Source organism: Netta rufina (genome assembly GCF_964035555.1).
Source record: "Netta rufina genome assembly, chromosome: 2".
NCBI classification, from domain to species: domain Eukaryota; kingdom Metazoa; phylum Chordata; class Aves; order Anseriformes; family Anatidae; genus Netta; species Netta rufina.
Window position 1 is genome coordinate 67130905 of NC_140124.1, and position 19377 is coordinate 67150281.

Sequence of the window (19377 nt, forward strand, 5' to 3'; positions counted from 1 at the left end):
ACAGCATAATGCATCTTGATGGATGTGCTAGCGCTTTGGATACGAGCCGGACTCTGTGACTAAATCTATAATAGCTAAAAAAAAAAAAAAAAAAAAAAAGTTACAGCTGGCCAAAATCAGCATGGCAAAAATACAAATAGCTGAACTGTTTTACCTCCCAGAAGAGGAATGTTCATGTTGCAGAGGACATTGTCCAGTAGTTCAGAGTTTCACCCCAGCTTCACTATGTTTTTTTTGGATTCTGTTTTTTTGGTTGTTTTTTTGTTGTTGTTGTTTGTTTGGGGGTTTGTTTTTTGTTTGTTTGTTTTTGATTTTGTATTTGTTATTTCTTGGGAAGGGGAAGACACCACTCTAAACTTTGCAACTGAAGGCATAAGAAACCTCAGTCGAAGACCTGATTTCAGGTCTGTTTTCAGGTGCAAAGTAAGCCAAGATCAGTCTGTACCAACCATGGCTTGAAAACCTCTGTAAGAGTAAGGAAAGCAAGAGCTTTTCTCCCCGTTGCAACTGGAAAAGGGCCTAGGGCAGCTCTACTGCTGCATTTCATGGGAAAGAATGTCCAAAAACCTGTCCCCAGAGCTTTGCTGAGTGCTGAAGTGTTTTTGCTTAATCTTTCCAATATTGCCATTTTCCAAGAACAAGTTTACCAGTAGCTGGCACAAGCAAAAAAAATGTTTTCCTTTGTACTATTATTTTAAGAGGTTTCCAGTCCCTGCAGTTGTGTTATATTGGAAGATTATGTGCCCACAACCATGTTTATAAGCTAGCAGTTTTCCCAAGCTATGAATGCCACAGACAGCTTCCCATACAGCTCTTACATCTGTTTCCAGGGCTGTTCACCACAGGTTAAGTATTGCCCCAACTTCTACAAAACAAAACAAAACAAAAAAAAAAAAAAAAAAAAAAAAAAAAAAAAAAAAAGGCCTTAAAGATCTGTGTGGGGCTACAGACTGTCCTGGTAATCTTACAGATTATTATTCTCTTTATTAATGTTATATGTGAAGCACTCAACTCAATCTGAATTTAGTAACATTAAATTAGTAATAATAAATAAATAATTAGTAATAAATAATTTAGTAATAATAATAAACACTAATAATAAACTTGATTACGTCTATACATATATACAATCAGAAAAGGTGTCAAACAATGGTTTAAGTTCCTTTAAGTTCCATGACTTAACAGTATCCATTTTCCATTCCTTTTCTTGATTGCAAACACCAGAGAATTCCATGGCTAGTCGTGGGAACAATAGGTCTTGCTTTAGGTTGTTAAGCAGCTCGTTCTTCGGTCTTTATGTATCCCATTCTTCCCGAATCCGAGAAAAGCATATCCATCTCCTTTTCAAGGCCAATAGGACTGGGTCAAAAGGCACGTTCAGGTCAACAGGGGGCGAAACAACAAAAGCCTTCGATGGCTGTAGCAGCAGAGGGGCCCATGGCGTAGCAGTCGGATCAGTAAAGGAGCCCACAGCTCCCTCACTGTCTGGCAAACCACACGTTTCTGACTGTGGTCCAACATGACTCTTTAAGGCCTCAGAAACTGCTTGCCATGTGCCGAGCAATCCCACTGCAACCTTGTCATTTCTAGTTGCAGAGTCCCACTCCTTGAACTCTATTTGGTCCCATATTTCAGGATCATAAACCATCTGATTGCTAATAAAGAGAATAAGCTGTAAGGTTACCAGGACAGTCTTTGTTGCTAAGGACGTATGATTCACCATAATGCTATGCTTACCAGCGAGGGCCAGTTGTGTGCACGGCTCCGCTTCTCTCAACTTGAGCTTCTTCCCAGCTCCAGTGTGCCTATTTCCAGTGACTTTCTGTACAAGTTTCTTTGAGCAGTTTGCTGAGTTTGGCCGAACCTATCTTCATAAGGCAATCAATGTTCCTGTTCTTGTCCTGGTCCCTGTTCTGCTAGCCTGTCCCTATTCATTTCTTTTTTCTACTTCTTTATTGATGACATAACTTCATTATATCGTGTTGCTTTTTTTTTTTCTTTTTCCTTTTTTTTCCTTTTTTTTTTTTTTGAGGACAGGCTCCCCTCCTATACCCTTCTCCCCACAGCAATCCTTTTCAAACAACTTTTCATTGGTCAAACAACTTTGCCCAGTAACCAGCAAACACCCAGCAATTTCTATGCCTTAATGGCTGGAGAACAAGCAACCCCAGATAGCATGGCATCTCCTGAATCACCCTTCTTTGTTCCCTCTAAACTGTTTGCATTCCTGGTGGCCTCATCCTTAAGAGCCTGATGTTATCATCAACCATGGGGCCTGCTGACCCCCATGGCCACACTCCCACATCTCCCCCTTCTTTATTAACAAACATCTTCTTGGCATGAATTATTACTCCATATATCACAGAGGATTAATACTTAGGAGACAGTTTAAAGCTTCCCAGAGCTGAAACCTCTACCATCAACCCTGAAACCAAACAAGACAAAGCATTTGTGCATTTATTCACCCCCCAAACACCTTAATCTCCAGAAGTAGTATTAAAGACACCCAGAAAACAGTATGGAGGCTTATGTGTTAAGGGACCAAATCGTCAAGAACCTCCATCTATTTTCCAGTGAAGACACTGCAAAACGGGGCCCAATCAGGCACTACCTTACAATATTGAGGTGTATATTACAAACCTGAAGAGCTTTATCACACAAATTTAGTTGATGGAAACATTCTTTACAGTCGCCTCTTCCCTGTCATCTAACAGTACTAAAAACAAATGAAAAATCAACCTACTGGATTAATGATGAACACAGGCAAGGGACAATCTCTTAATTTAGTAGAAATAGAAAGTTTAAAACAACCTTCAAGTGTCGTCAGCAAAGGCAGTGCAGAATTTCTCCCTCTTTCACGACACAATTCTGTCAATTAGCCAGAAACAGCAATTACCAGTTCTTTTCTTTATTATTTGTGATGAACTAAAACTTTCTGAAGATGATAGATAGCTCCTTGGAAAATACAACGTTCAGTTCTGCTAAATTTGCACTTTCCTGTTTTGTTTTGTTTTGTTTTAAACCATTCTTTCACACAGTCCATGAAGAGAAAGAAGTTGGAGCTGCTGGGGGAAACAGGAGCAACAGGACACACAGCACAGAAGAAAACGCCAAGGAATAACTTCAAGGAGACCACATAGCTTTCTCATTTAGCTTACTGACCAGGGCAAAGACGTGTTCCTACACTTTCGTTAATTAAACAGAAAAGTTAACATTGTTAGCAACATTAGGAACGAAACCTCATTTAAATTGTTCCAAAACAAAATAAAAAAGCAGTTGATATATTCAGAGGATGACCTTTGAGAATACTGGCTTCATTAACATTTCAAACAGCAAAGCACAAACTTAAGACAGGAAATAAAATTACAGTGCTATTTGACTCCAGAAATGTATATCATTAGCATGCCCATAATTAACAGGATACCAATGTTTGTCCCATTATCTCTGTTAATAATGGTGTAACATGCAAATGGGACTTCTTCTAAGAACGTTGAAGGGAATGTTTAAATTTATTGCACATGTTAAGCACATGAGTGTTATATATGGAGTGGTAATTTGTGTCGATAAAATGGCTGATATTAATAAAGAAGGGGGAGATGTGGGAGTGTGGCCATGGGGGTCAGCAGGCCCCATGGTTGATGATAACATCAGGCTCTTAAGGATGAGGCCACCAGGAATGCAAACAGTTTAGAGGGAACAAAGAAGGGTGATTAAGGAGATGCCATGCTATCTGGGGCTGCTTGTTCTCCAGCCATTAAGGCATAGAAATTGCTGGGTGTTTGCTGGTTACTGGGCAAAGTTGTTTGACCAATGAAAAGTTGTTTGAAAAGGATTGCTGTGGGGAGAAGGGTATAGGAGGGGAGCCTGTCCTCAAAAAAAAAAAAAAAAAAAGGAAAAAAAAGAAAAAGAAAAAAAAAAAGCAACACGATATAATGAAGTTATGTCATCAATAAAGAAGTAGAAAAAAGAAATGAATAGGGACAGGCTAGCAGAACAGGGACCAGGACAAGAACAGGAACATTGATTGCCTTATGAAGATAGGTTCGACCAAACTCAGCAAACTGCTCAAAGAAACTTGTACAGAAAGTCACTGGAAATAGGCACACTGGAGCTGGGAAGAAGCTCAAGTTGAGAGAAGCGGAGCCGTGCACACAACTGGCCCTCGCTGGTAAGCATAGCATTATGGTGAATCATACGTCCTTAGCAACAAAGACTGTCCTGGTAACCTTACAGCTTATTCTCTTTATTAGCAATCAGGTGGTTTATGATTCTGAAACATGGGACCAAATAGAGTTCAAGGAGTGGGACTCTGCAACTAGAAATGACAAGGTTGCAGTGGGATTGCTCGGCACATGGCAAGCAGTTTCTGAGGCCTTAAAGAGTCATGTTGGACCACAGTCAGAAACGTGTGGTTTGCCAGACAGTGAGGGAGCTGTGGGCTCCTTTACTGATCCGACTGCTACACCATCATGCCCCCCCACTGCTACAGCCATCGAAGGCTTTTGCTGTTTCGCCCCCTGTTGACCTGAACGTGCCTTTTGACCCAGGCCCTATTGGCCTTGAAAAGGAGATGGATATGCTTTTCTCCAATTCGGGAAGAACGGGATACATAAGGCCCGAAGACCGAGCTGCTTGACAACTTAAAGCAAGACATATCGTTCAAAAGGAATGGAAAATGGAGACTGTTGTTTGCAATCAAGAAAAGGAATGGAAAATGGATACTGTTAAGTCATGGAACTTAAAGGATTGTTTGTTACCTTTCCTGATTGTACGTATGTATAGGCATATGTTTAGTATGTAAAAGCAATGTTCTGTATATTTAAAATGTTTGATGTTCGTATGTGCGTGTTGGTGGAGCGTAGACTCCCTGCATACCCAGCGCTGTTTACTTGCCTTTTATACCTAAGTATAAATATTACTAAATTCAGATTGAGTTGAGACTTCATTTATAACATGAGTAAAGCCAAACAAGCCCCTTTCTGCTCTGAAAGGAAGGGATGCCTCCACACCTACCTGTCCTCCTAGCCTCGCACAAACAATTGCAGAAGGTAGAGGCAGGTTGCACTTAAAACACAAAGTCACCCTTCCCCATCACACCACAGCAAATTAGTTGCCTGGGGAACCACCAGCGACCTATGTAGGTGTTAGAGAAAGAAGTTCAGAGGCTAACATCACCCCTTCCACACGATGCCATGGGGGATGGCAGATCCCATTCCTCTGAAGGGGATCGTTTTCTCTAGACATACCAGCGGTGCCTCCTCTTGGATGGATTAGTGATGATATCCACCCCCATGAAATACACTTGGGCCCATTCCTTAGACTGCAATCAATCAACTAATGCACAAGTCACCATTTAGCAAGCTGTTCCTCCTTTAAATGGCAGTATGCACATTTGTGGGTTTGTTTTTTAAAAATACACACACCACACATAAGAGTATTTCTGCTGTTTCCTCAGATGTATTCTGCAGTCAGACCTCACTGCTGGGAAACATCGCTCTGATATTCTGTCTACTCCCAATTTCATTCTCTTTTCCCATGTTAGACCTTTTCAAACAAATCTCCCCCCTCCATAGTGTCTGTATTCCCAAGCCATGGCACCTGTAGGCCACTTGGTCATAAGCTGACAGGTTGTAGGACTTATCTCACCTATGTCAGACCAGCCTGACAATCTGCAAAGACCCATCTAATGCCTTATGATAGAGAGGCAAGGCATGGTAATGAGTTCCTAAAAGGATTCTGCCTATTCTCAGGGTACAATGAAGGGCTTAGCATGATGAAGTCATGAAGTGTCACTGCCATCCCTACAGTTCTGTGATTAAACCAAGTTAAGTATTTTCCATCTATTTCCCTTGTTATTCCTTTCCCTTGCAAGGGGGCTGAAGTAGAAAGAAATTCAGTTTACCCTCTTGTAAGGTTTGTGGGGGAGAGAGGGGTGAATTATTTACAACCTCCCTCTCCTTGTATTAAGGCATCATTTAGATTATGAGTTTGCTTACAAACTCCTTAAAAAAAAATCACAAGAATGCTTATCTGACCAGTTGTTTTGGTCACAAAATAAACATGAACCTGTCATCATCAAGCTGTTATACAATTACTGTTGTGCTCCAGATTATGGCACCAACCTCTTAAGGGTTAAGGAAATAATTATGGTGGGGCTGAGAGACTTAGTAAACAGTGGAAGATCAAGGATGAACCAGATTTGTTGATCCCAGCAGAGAACTACAATTAAGATGTAATATTTCCTTAATTTTTTATTTCTTCCCCCCCCCCCCCCCCTTACTGTTTATCAGTATTAAAAAGGCAATTTATACTTTGCAGTTCTCCAGATCTGCCAGTATATTTCACAGCAGGCAGGTAAGATTAAACTGTCCATCACAACAAGCTGTCCTTTCCCTGTTCTTATATTATCAAAGCCTATTGAGATTAGAGCCATAGGAAACTGGAGGAAATTTGCCTCAAGTTCATGAGATTATGAAGTTAAATTCCTATACACCTGTAGTTTTCATTAATAAGAAAGCAAAATCCCTGAGGTTCCCTCAGTGGCAGGGGAAGAGTTTAAGACTGAGAAACATTACATGCATTTGCTGAACTTTTTCAGGACATCACAAAATGTCTTCCCAGAATGCCCTAACACAGCAGATAACTGGAAAAGAAAGCAAAATCTCTCAGAAACATGGGGCTGATCTGTTTAAAGAGGGAAACTGCTTACCCCACTCAGCAAGACCACGAGAAAGGCTTTGAGCCACTTTCCTTTCCACGGGACTCTTATCCAACCTCTTGCCTACTGCTGTGTGTGAAGGTCACTTCAAAATACTTAACTGGCTCCACATACCAGCATCAACACCACCGTGACCCCTCCAAAAAAAAGTTGATGTTTAGCACCTTTCACTAGGAGTCAATATTACAGCTTCTCTTTATCAGTTATGCATAATGAGTGATACCAATCTCATTAACACATGTACAAGGTGCTTCTAGATTTGTTATTGATTGATATGCTTCTTACCCAGATCTGAAAACCAGGACATGTCACTGTAGCCATCTCCTGCTTGCTCCCCAACCTAATATCCCTGTTCTCCGTTCACTTCATGAACACCCTTTCAGCAGCACCTACCATGCCAACTCTAAGTCATCTAGGCTCAGAGTACCTACGGGACTCCTCCCATGATGCATCACTCCTCACCCACCAGTTGAGCTGATCTCTGTTTGGCAAAGGTCTGCGTACTTTCCCTAGGGTTTGAACCAAGGCTATGAAGCAACGGATGACCACAGATTGTCAGCTATCTCCATGTGGCTGTCACCTTCTAACTGGCAAGGCCAAGCACTCCGTATCTGACCAGAAGCAAACATAACTTTTGTTGTGGTTCAGCCTGGCTGACAGCTCAGCACCACACAGCCACTTGCTCACCCTCCCCCCTCCCTCTCTGGAATGGGGGAAAGAAGTGAGAAAAAGAAGCCCGCGGTTTGAGATAGAGACAGTTTATTAGGACAGAAAAGAAAATGATAACAATATGTACAACACAAGTGATGCACACTGCAATCACTCACCACCCGCTGACTGATGCCCAGCCTATCCCCAAGCAGCCGCCCCCCCTGACCCAATCTAGCCACCCCTATATATTGCTTAGCATGACGTCAGATGGTATGGAATACCCCTTTGGCCAGTTTGGGTCAGCTGTCCTGGGCCTGTCCCCTCCCAGCTCCTGCTGCACCCACTGGCAGGACAGAGCAAGAAGCTGCAAAGTCCTTGCCTTAGTGTAAGCACTGCTCTGCAACAATTAAAACATCAGCATGTTATCAGCACTCTTCTCATCCTAATCCAAAACATAGCACCCTACCAGCTACTAGGAGGAAAATTAACTCTATCCTAGCTAAAACCAGGACAACTTGGCTCCAAGTGGTGCTGAATGCCTGTGGTAAATCACAAATGTTTGTGCTACGGAGCAAGCCAGCTAGTTGTTATATTTAGGGAAACCACTCAGCATGAGCTGATTCAAACTGCAAAAGCCCCGGGACATCCCAACACCATGATGATGGGAACAGCCTAAGGGACCAAGGGAAAAATGAGTAATCACACATAAAAAACTGCTACTGGGAGCAACGCATGGAGCTCTGTGTCAGAGCCCAGGTACACCCCACGGTTTTGTTTGCAGTGTAGATAAAGTCTACCTCTTTCTTTATGGACCTCCGGTCAAAACCAGAGGTCACCCTTCCAACCAGAGCAGCGTAAGGAAAGAAGGCCTTCTAGGTCACCCATACCCTTTTGTGCTGTCTCCACCAAACTCTACCTTTGGATGCTTGCTGACACAAAGCCCTATTAATGCACAGTTGAAGGAATTTAGGGAACCACATTTCTTAGAAGCCTTTACTAGATACACTTTATCATTCCTAATCTAAAGCACCTTTCTTCCCACTAAAGTCCCCTGCTACTTAAAAACCAGAACTGCCTGAGGACAGATGTGTCCCTACAAAGCACAGAACATAAACTTCCTGTCCATCCCATGACTGACGAGTCACATTATCTGGGGTGACCGTCAAACACAGAGAAATTAAGCGCTTTCACAGCTTGGAGAACAGAATGAAAAGGCAGAAATGTGAAAGAGTGAAGGGCTGAAAATATTTGCTCCTCAGAAGGATTGATTTTTAAATCCTCTGCTTCACACATATGAGGCAGCAGCAGGAAATCTTGCATACCCAGATGTATGTTTCAGCCAGCAGGAATGGGCTCAATAAATCCAGTAAACACGAAACTGTTGAGGACAGGTAGACGTAATTCTTTTTCCAGCTCCAATCTGCTAATTGATAAAGTACACGACTGTTCGCAGTTCATTTTTCTCACCCATTTAACAAGAATTACAGCTACACATTCTTATAAAATTCCTCAGCAGCTGTAGACTACAGGAGAAGGGGACAAAGGGAAGGAAACAATGCCTTCCAGCTTCATAAACAAATTAGAGCTGGGAGAAGATGTAATTCAGTACTGGCTGTTATTTTTGCCAGCTCTTTAGACAGGATCTAAATCTGTTACAGAAGTGGATGAAACGTACATCCTTTTGCTATGCCCACCTCCCCTCAGCAGCTTCCATCCCACCCCTAGGTCTGGTAGTTCACAGCGCAGGCTCTGTTTGAGGACATCCTTGATGGGAATAAACAGATCTTGCAGCAATCACGTTTGGGTTAATTGCTGCTATTGTACTCAAGCACAACGTTGACCTGAAGTGCCCACTGTGCTTTCCTTTGAAGCTATGCCCACTTAGAATTCAAATGAGAGCATCTCCTATTGATGATTCACCAGCAGATAAGCAGAAGACCAAAGGTACTAAATGGGTTCCTCAGACATAATCACATTTTCTAAAGCGAGCACTGAGAAAGCATAAAGATGAGACTAGCTTTCAGTAACAGTACAGAAAGATGTATTTGTGTAAAATGTTTTCAAAGGATTAATTTTTCAGAACAAACAAGGATTGATACAACAGAAGGCAACTGCAATACATACATGTATAATTGTTCATGCTAAGCACAAACAGAAACAAGGAGACAAAGTCACAGAAAGACTCCAATACAAGTTTATAAGGAGCTTTTACATAGCAGGGGGACGTGTTTGAGATAAACAGTGAAGTTGATGAACAGTAAGCCACCTCTCTGTACTTACAGCAATGTCAAATCTAATGCACAGAGGCAACACCACAGCAGCAATCCACAGAAAACCACAACAGCCATGGGTCCCAGCAAAGACCCCACACCTCAAGGGACACAAGGCTAAGCGTGCTCTGAAGCTTACCACTAACCCCGTTTGCCTACCCAACATTCTTCAGCAGTGGCAGTCACTGAAGTAGTCTATCTACCTGTTAAAGTACGCAGACAGCAACAGGAGAACCAAAATCTGTTTCCAGGAAGATATGTTACAAAAAGAAACAAAACCAGCAGTAAAAAAATAAAAAAATAATAATAAAAAAAATCCCCAATGAGCCCTGTTGAGTATCAGTCTCCCTGCATAGATGTTAACGGGCAATAACAAAGAATTTTAATTCCCACAGGCTTCATATGTTCAAACCTAATCAAATATATTTACAGCAACATAAGGAATGAGAAGGGGAAAAAAAAAAAAAAAAACACCCTGTGTTGTGACAGACATCCACAACACTCTCTTGGTCAGGCTAACAGCTGGATAGCTAGCAAAGAAACGAGATGGGAGGCAGCCCAGCTTGTTATCCTGCAGCAAAGCTGCTGTAATTTAGCAGGCACTGAGACAAATCAGCAAGATTTACTTGAGACACCTGAGACACCCCAGATACTTTGTGGCAAAGGAGGAAGAAAAATCCTGATTTCTTGGTGATGAATGGAAGGGGTAAGAGTGGGGCAAACACCTGCAGACATGAGCAGCTCTGCAGTCACCAGCCCTTCATACCTTTTGTGGGAGCCACAAATTAATCCACAAGGAGCTCACATGCAGGAGCAGTGGATACAACCAGAGCTCTCTAGCTCTGAAGTAAACTGTAAATGACTAATTAAAGGCCAAATAGTATTACCATTACTCATGTTGCCCGGTATGTTCTGCTGTGAGTGGTCCCTTTGGCTTCAATTAGTTGCTATCCTGATGGGTGCTGACTAAATAGCAGGTAAATGCCCAGTCTTGGCAAGTTGAGAAATACTGCCTTTTTGAGAAAGTTTTCTTACCGAATGCCTTGTTGCTTTGCAGCTCATTACCCCACCCGAGGTGAGCAATTCAGGACTCTGAAAGGTCTCAGTACTACACTTCTTGTTTGAGAAGTCTGCTTTTTCCTGGAGACAAATGCTGTGAGCCACACCTGCATGAGTCCTCAGCAGGACCTAGAGGAGCAGCTGGCTTGGGCACATCCTCAACAGAGAGGCTCTGAAGTTCATGGAGTGCCATCCCTCACCTCCTGCAAGTTGCCCCCACTGCCACCAGGCTTTGGTGGTTGAATTATGGCCTGGGGGAGCACACTGGAGAAAACATTTTTGATGTTTCAATTTTAAAGAGAGACAGGGAGATGCTGCAATGTCAATTACAGCAGAGCTTGTGTGCTCAGAAACCTCCCAAAGAGGGATTTTAGAGCTGCTCTCATCTTACATACACCCTCCGCACAGGGCTATGTGTGTGTCAAACAGTCCAAAACAAAAATACCCCAAATATATATAACCCCCCAGCAAGAAAAAAAGTCATAAGAATCAGCTGTTATTTTTCATTTCATAGCTTTTTAGAAGCTCAGTAGAAGTTTGTGGGGTATTTGTTTTTAAATGGCTTCTTGTAGCACGTTAAAGACACCAGATGCCTTGTATTTATTACACAGCCATCCCAGCTTGCATGGGAACAAGACATTATTTTGTGTGAAGTTTTTCTTCTAATATCTCTATTTATATACAGCACTGATCTTGCTCCATAACAAGACCAGATTGACATTATGTTCTGGAAAGCTTCATGTCTTTCAATTTCAGGAAAAATAGGACCAATTTCTTATAAGTTTTTCCTCCTCCTCCACCCCCTCCTCAACAGAAAAAGAGGTTTTCCTATGAACCCTGTGAGCACAGGCTAACTGAGGGTCATCGGGAGAGCAAGCTTGGGGGCAACAACATTACAGAAAAAGTTGAAGCCTTTGATGAGAAGTTCCCTTTGTTTATCTGTAACTTTAAGCTGTATCAATTGCTCAAACTGCTTTTGTCACCTCAGCTGACTTTGCTGAGCAAAGAGGACTTGCTCAGCACCAGGGTGCCTGGAAAGATCCCAAAAGCCCCTGCAAAAGATCCAGGCAACATCTCCAACACCAGAAAAAGAAAAGTGTGCTCCCAGTAACACCTGCAAGGATCAGCATGGACCGGATGGTCATGCACAGCTTGTTGTCTTATTTCCACCTCCTCTGCTGGGCTTACCTGACAGTTAGGTAGAGGATTTATCTCCCTTGTGGTAAATAGGGAAGTTACATGGGTGCTCAAATTACAGAAGTTTTAAATATCTCATGAGCTTTTTCCAGCTTGAGTCTTAACCAGTTGTCAGCAAAGAAGCAGGTGCCTCCATTGGCAAACACAGGGGGAGAAGGAAAAGGGAAAAGCACAAAAGACAGCCCAAAAGTAGTAAAAGGAAAACAGGCTTTGCATTCCACATGCCATCTTCAGGTCTTAACTGGTTGCACCACTTGAGGCCAGGCTGGCTATGAACTGGAGACAGCAGCCCAGATCACCTTGGAGCCAGTGACTTTTTAGTTTACTTGTGTGTTTTTAATGACAGCAGTCAAAAGAGCTGCTGGTGTAGATCTAGAAGTCATGTTAGTGACACCAGCGGGGTTGAGGGAACAGCTAATATATTTGTGTGTAGGTACATCTACAAGAAATCAGCAGAAGCTGATTTTGAATGAAGGAGGGGAAATACATGAGTTATTCAAAGCATGAACCAGGCACTTCCTGAGCAGTCAGTTATGGAAATAAATCATCTTATTTTGATCCTCAGCCATTTATAATCACAAAGAAAAATGGAAGTCTTGTTACCTTTGAAGCCTGTAACCATTTAATCACTCCAAACCTCATCATTCTACAAAAACCCAACTGACTGGCTCCTTTCCTCAGCTGGTCTTTCCCCAAACCCTGAATGTTGATCTACGCACACATGCTCAGTTCAAAGCAGTAAGGCCTGAACAACCCCAGTAACAACCAAGCATCCTCCTTACTCTCATAAGACTTCAGATGACCCAGGTAAGCTCATAAAACAAGACAAACATAAAAGAGATTTTCCTAATTAAATGAAGGCCATCAAAAGTAATCTAAGTTCTTAAAGAAATGTTACAGTGTTTATAAAGGGAAGATGATGCTGTTCAAACTGCTCCTGAGAGGACCATACAAGCAACAAGTTTTCAGCATCTAGAGTATGTTTGTCTACTAGATACTTAGCAATATATCTATGTACACTTATTAAAAGTGAAAACATACACAAACCTTGGCAGTGGAGATACCCGCTGTGGATTTAACACATACTGCTCCCAAGTCTATTTATTTTCTCACATGCCTAGAGCACTCCCAACAAAGCCCAGAAGGCTTCAAACAAAACCTTCTAGGGTGCAATACCACTGCCACAGGCAGAGGTAGAAAATAAATGACTTCAGGTGCTTTGGGAACATTAGTGGTGCTGCAGGCAGAGAGGCAGGCCGTGGAAAATAAATACAGCTAAGCAGTGGGAAGTAGATTACTTTTGCTCCTTTAGGCCTCCCACAGGGGAAGTGAATGGCAAATACAAGGCTAGAAAGGACTCCCAGAGTTACCAACACCCCCATTTTCCAACGTAGGAAGTTAGACCCTCTCCTTTTAAATTCTTCAGCTGACCCTGCTAACATTATGAAAAGAAAACAGCAAGCTCCAATGAAGTCCTGCACCACTACCACCACCCATGCCTCAGCTGGCAGAGAACAGCCACCTCCAGCTTGGGACAACTTGGTCAGCAGAAGAAGACGACCTCAGGTAAAGACCCCCTTGATTTACAAAGATAACACAAAGGGTCATCTGATCCTTTGACTAACTTGTACACAGCTAGACTATGACTTGACTATGACAGCTAGACAATGACTAGCTTGAACACAGCAAGCAGGCAAACACCAGCCATGCAGTGAGTATAATGCAAACCATAATACAAGACTCACATGAAGGGGTGACACGTGATTAACTTTTGCCAGACAGGCCAGGGCTAGCACAGAGCCAGGTACACACCAAAACATATAAACACATACCTCTGTTATAAATGACAATACAACTCAATCTGAATTTAGTAATATTTATATGTATTTATATTATATATCTATATAATTATAAATACATAATATATGTATATGTATTTATAAATATATGAATGTATTTATATATTCATAAATATTCATTTAAAATTATTTTTTAGAATCTTTACTAAAACATTTCCATGCCTTAATGGCTGGAGAACAAGAAACCCCAGACGGCATGGCATCTCCTGAATCACCCTTCTTTGTTCCCTCTAAACTCTTTTACATTCCTGGTGGCCTCATCGTTAAGAGTCTGATGTTATCATCAACCATGGGGCTTGTCGATGCCCATGGCCACACTCCCACATTTCCCCCTTCTTTAGTAATATCAACCATCTTCTTGACATGAGTTATTACTCCATATATCACAATCCCACCTCTTCTTTTGAATCTCATTAATTCGTGTCTTGGCTTCAAATTTGGCCAAGGCCAATTGAACCATAAGAGAGACTCTGTCTTCTTGAGGACTTTCCACTGGGATTGTGGTAAACTGCATTCCTTGGATTATTATTCTCCGTACAAGGAGTGTAATACAAGAAACTAAGCACGGGATTGTTAGTAGTCCCAAAATCTTTTCCCTTTCCTCCAGCTGCAATTGCATATTGGGTTTCTTTCCTCTGCTTTAACTCACATGGATTATAAATAGTAAAGTTCACTGGATTACAGTCTCTTGAACTTTATTCCAGTCTCTTTCTTTATTTCTCCCTTTTTAAGATAGGCCTTTAATCCAGTGCACAAACCAAATTCCTTCTGCCATGTACCCCAACATACACAGCTCCAGCCTCCAGGCGCACACCCACAGAAATAATGACTTTTATTGACTTCTCCACCACTACTGACACATGGAAAACACCGTGTCAACCTCGTTCTATTTTTTGGACATATATATTTTTACCTCTACCAAAGGTGGCACTCCCCCTGTGGGGTTTTGGGGTCCCCAAATACAAGTTTTAATATACATAAAGTTAGCATTCAAAGGGTAGCTACGCCTGATATACTTCAAGATCTTTTAAGGTTAACTTTCAGATCTCCAGGAGTAGACTCAACCTTCCAATTTCCAGTTATGGAACCCTTTTCTCCTGACCCATCCTGGAACCTTCAAAGAAGTTCCAAATTCCTGGAACCCTCAAAGAGGTTCTGAATCCCTGGCTGTGGCTGTGTCTAGAGGTATCTTGCAAGTGGCTAACCCACCCACGAATTCTTAGCTTCGGAACTAAGTTCTGTTTCAGTCACACCCTTACACACAGTCACACAACTGAATCCCACCCCAACTGAATGGTATACTCACAAATCCTCTTCATTTGGGTCTTCACACGCAGAATTACGGGTCACAGAGGGAGAGCTCTTGGTTCTTTACTTGCCTCTTATGTTTGAAATCGGGTTGGACTCTAGCACCACTTTCCACAAGGGTCACTATGTGGGGCACCTCCCTTTACTGGTCGCAAATCCAAAGTCCAAGAAGATCACGTCGGGGTCATCAATTTGTTATACATGAAGATACAACTCAATCTGAATTTAGTAATATTTATAAAAGGCGAGTAAACAGTGCTGGGTGCGCGGGGAATCTATGTTCTACCAACACACACACACGAACATTGAACTTTCTAAATATACAGAACATTGCTTTTACATATTAAACCTGAGTACGCCTATACATATGTACAATCAGAAAAGGTATAAATTGAAACATAAACATGGCAAAGTTTTCTGAATTCTGGCAAGCGTTTAACAAACAATCCTTTAAGTCTATTACTATTAATGTCCATGACTGGGGGAGCATAGTTAGAGTTCATAATCCCGGTTGAAGTGCTCTCCTATCTTCAATGACTTCATTAATTTCTCTCATATCATATAACAGTCTCCATTTTCCATTCCTTTTCTTGATTACAAACACCGGAGAATTCCAGGGCTAGTCATGGGAATAATAAGTCTCGCTTTAGGTTGTTAAGCAACTCGGCCTTCGGGCATTATGTATCCTATTCTTCCTGGATTGAAGGGAAACATTTCCATCTCCTTTTCAAGGCCAATAGGGCCTGGATCAAAAGGCACGTCCAGGTCAACAGGGGGCAAAACAGCAGAGGGACCTGCAACGGCAGTAGTGGTGGTGGGGCCGCTGGTGTAGCAGAAGGATCAGTGGACAAGCCTGCAGCTCCCTCACTATCTGACAAGCCACACGTTTCTGACTGTGGTCCCACATGGCTCTTTAAGGCCTCAGAGATTGCTCGCCAGGTGCCGAGCAATCCCACTGCAACCTTGTCATTTCTAGTTGCAGAGTCCCACACCTTGAACTCAATTTGGTCCCATATTTCAGGATCATAAACCATCTGATTGCTAATAAAGAGAATAAGCTGTAAGGTTACCAGGACAGTCTTTGTTGCTAAGGATGTATGATTCACCATAATGTGCATCTGCTTACCAGCAAGGGGCAGTTATGTGCATGGGTCCACTTCTCTCAACTTGAGCTTCTTCCTAGCTCCAGTGCGCCTATTTCCAGTGACTTTCTGTACAAGTTTCTTTGAGCAGTTTGCTGAGTTTGGCCGAACCTGTCTTCATAAGGCAATCAATGTTCCTGTTCCTGTCCTGGTCCCTGTTCTGCTAGCCTGTCCCTATTCATTCCTTCTTTCTGCTTCTTTGTTGATGACATAACTTCATTAAATCGTGTTGCCTTTTTTTTTTTTTTTTTTTTTTTGGACAGGTTCCCCTCTTATACCCTTCTCCCCACAGCAATCCTTTTCAAAAACAACTTTTCATTGGTCAAACAACTTTGCAAAGAAAAGCAACAGCAAACACCCAGCAATTTCTATGCCTTAATGGCTGAAGAACAAGCAACCCCAGATAGCATGGCATCTCCTGAATCACCCTTCTTTGTTCCCTCTAAACTGTTTGCATTCCTGGTGGCCTCATCCTTAAGAGCCTGATGTTATCATCAACCATGAGGCTTTCCAACCCCCATGGCCACACTCCCACATTTCCCCCTTCTTTATTAACAACAACCATCTTCTTGACATGAATTATTACTCCATATATCACACCTGCAGCAACAGAAATCAGCCACCCATAAAGGCAGGCTCTGAAAGAGCTGAAATGGAGCTGCTAGGGCATGGGTAGGGATGGGGAAAGGCCATAGGTGTGACCCCTCAGGGACATTATGGGCTGTAAAGGCCTTGTCCTCACCTGGTGCTCCTCCTCTGGTGGCTGTGATCTTCAACCAGCAAGGCCCTAAATCTAGGTTCATGGCCTTTTAAAGTTAAACATCAGAGAAACTGCAATCTTCTGATGTGTCCCTGAAAACTGCCCTGTGTGTCCCTAGAGAGGCATTTGGAGGAGCAGGAGCTATGTTGACCACAAGCACTGTTGGGAACCATTTTGTTTCCTCCGTGAAAGCTGTATCCCTACAGTCTGCTTTCCTCAGGAATTAAAATTTAAGACCCCAAAACTGGCTTGGTACTTCTAACTGCTCGGACACTTAAAATCCTGTTTGTGAAACTTTTCCACCTATTTTTATTTTAAAAATTAAAAATATCTTAATGATATTGGAAATGTTTTCATTTCTTGTATGTATGTTCTGCCAAGTATTTCCAGCTCGTTGAATGTAAGGCACTTAAGAAATGTTAAACATTCAACATCAATGTTAATCTGTACAACTGCCCCAAATCAAAGGCTCTATGCATTTGCTAAATACCACTAAATGAAGAAAAGCTTTTGAACAACTCTAGCACTATGAAAATTCATGAAGACAAATCTTCCTGCACTGACAGCCATCCTATGTACCTGTCTGCTCATCCAGCATTGTGCAGGGCCTTAAATCTTCCCTCTCTTAAGGTTTTTTAAGTCAGGTAATCTCACAGGAAATTTAGCTATTTAAAAAAAAAAAAAAAAAAAAAAGAAAAAAAAAAAAGAGAGAGAACATTGTGCAAATATCCATCCCTCCAGGCCTTAAAAATATTCCCACATATACTTCAAAACCCAAGGAGAGGCCAAGAAGAAACAATTTGTTTTATTTTTTACATCTCATGCTACAACAGCTTTTGGAGCTGGCAGCATGTTCACAACTCAGGCAACAGCTGTGTTGCAGGCAAGAGAAAGACAAAAAGAAATGAATAACCTCCCCTTAACTTCTTCCTATGCTCCTAAGATCTGTGGATCATAGAACCAGTGGCTTCTCTATTAAAGTCACATATGATTTTTAGCCTTCTTAATGGAGACATTTCTGAAAGAACACTTTAAAAAGACACAAAAGAATTTTTAAAAGTAGCAGTTTGCATTATTAATGTTATATATGGAGTAGTAATTCGTGTCGAGAACATGGTTGATAGTACTAAAGAAGGGGAAAATGTGGGAGTGTGGCCATGGGGGTTGGAAAGCCTCGTGGTTGATGATAACATTAGACTCTTAATGATGAGGCCACCAGGAATGTAAAAGAGTTTAGAGGGAACAAAGAAGGGTGATTCAGGAGACTCCATGCAGTCTGGGGTTGCTTGTTCTCCAGCCATTAAGACATGGAAGTTGCTGGGTGTTTGCTGTTGTTGTTATATTCAAAGTTGTTTGACCAATGAAAAGTTGTTTTGAAAAGAACTGCTGTGGGGAGAAGGGTGTAAGAGGGGAGCCTTATAGATAAAAAAAAGCCTCAAGATAAAAAAAGGCAACATGATGAAGTTATGTCATCAATAAAGAAGCTGAAAGAAGGAATGAAAAGGAACAGGCTGGCAGAATGGAGACCAGGATGGGAGCAGGCACACTGATTGCCTCATGAAGATAGAGGTTCGGCCAAACTCAGCCAAACTGCTCAAAGAAACTTGTACAGAAAGTCACTGGAAATAGGCACACCGGAGCTGGGAAGAAGCTCAAGTTGAGAGAAGTGGAGCCGTGCACACAGCTGCCCCTCGCTGGTAAGCAGTTGCGCATTATGGGGAATCATACGTCCTTAGCAACAAAGACTGTCCTGGTAACCTTACAGCTTATTCTCCTTATTAACAATCGGACAGTTTATGATTCTGAAATAATGAGACCAAATTGAGTTCAAGGTGTGGGACTCTGCAACTAAAATGACAAGGTTGCAGTGGGATTGCTCGGCACCTGGTGAGCAATCTATGAGGCTTTAAAGAGCCATGTGGGACTACAATCAGACACGTGTGGCTTGCCAGATAGTGAGGGAGCTGTGGGCTCCTTTACTGATCCGACTGCTACACCATCACGCCCCCCCACTGCTACAGCCATCGAAGGCTTTTGCTGTTTCGCCCCCTGTTGACCTGCACACGCCTTTTGACCCAGGCCCTATTGGCCTTGAAAAGGAGATGGATATACTTTTCTTCAATTTGGGAAGAACGGGATACATAAGGCCCGAAGGCGGAGTTGCTTGACAACTTAAAGTGAGACATATTGTTCAAAAGGAATGGAAAATGGAGTCATGGAACTTAAAGGATTGTTTGTTACCTTTTCTGATTGTATAGGCATACTCGGGTTTAGTATGTAAAAGCCATGTTCTGTATACTTGTAGACAAATGTATACAAATATGTATTTGTATGTTTGATGTTCGTGTGTGGGTGTTGGTGGAGCGTAGACTCCACGCATACCCAGTGCTGTTTACTTGCCTTTTATACCTTT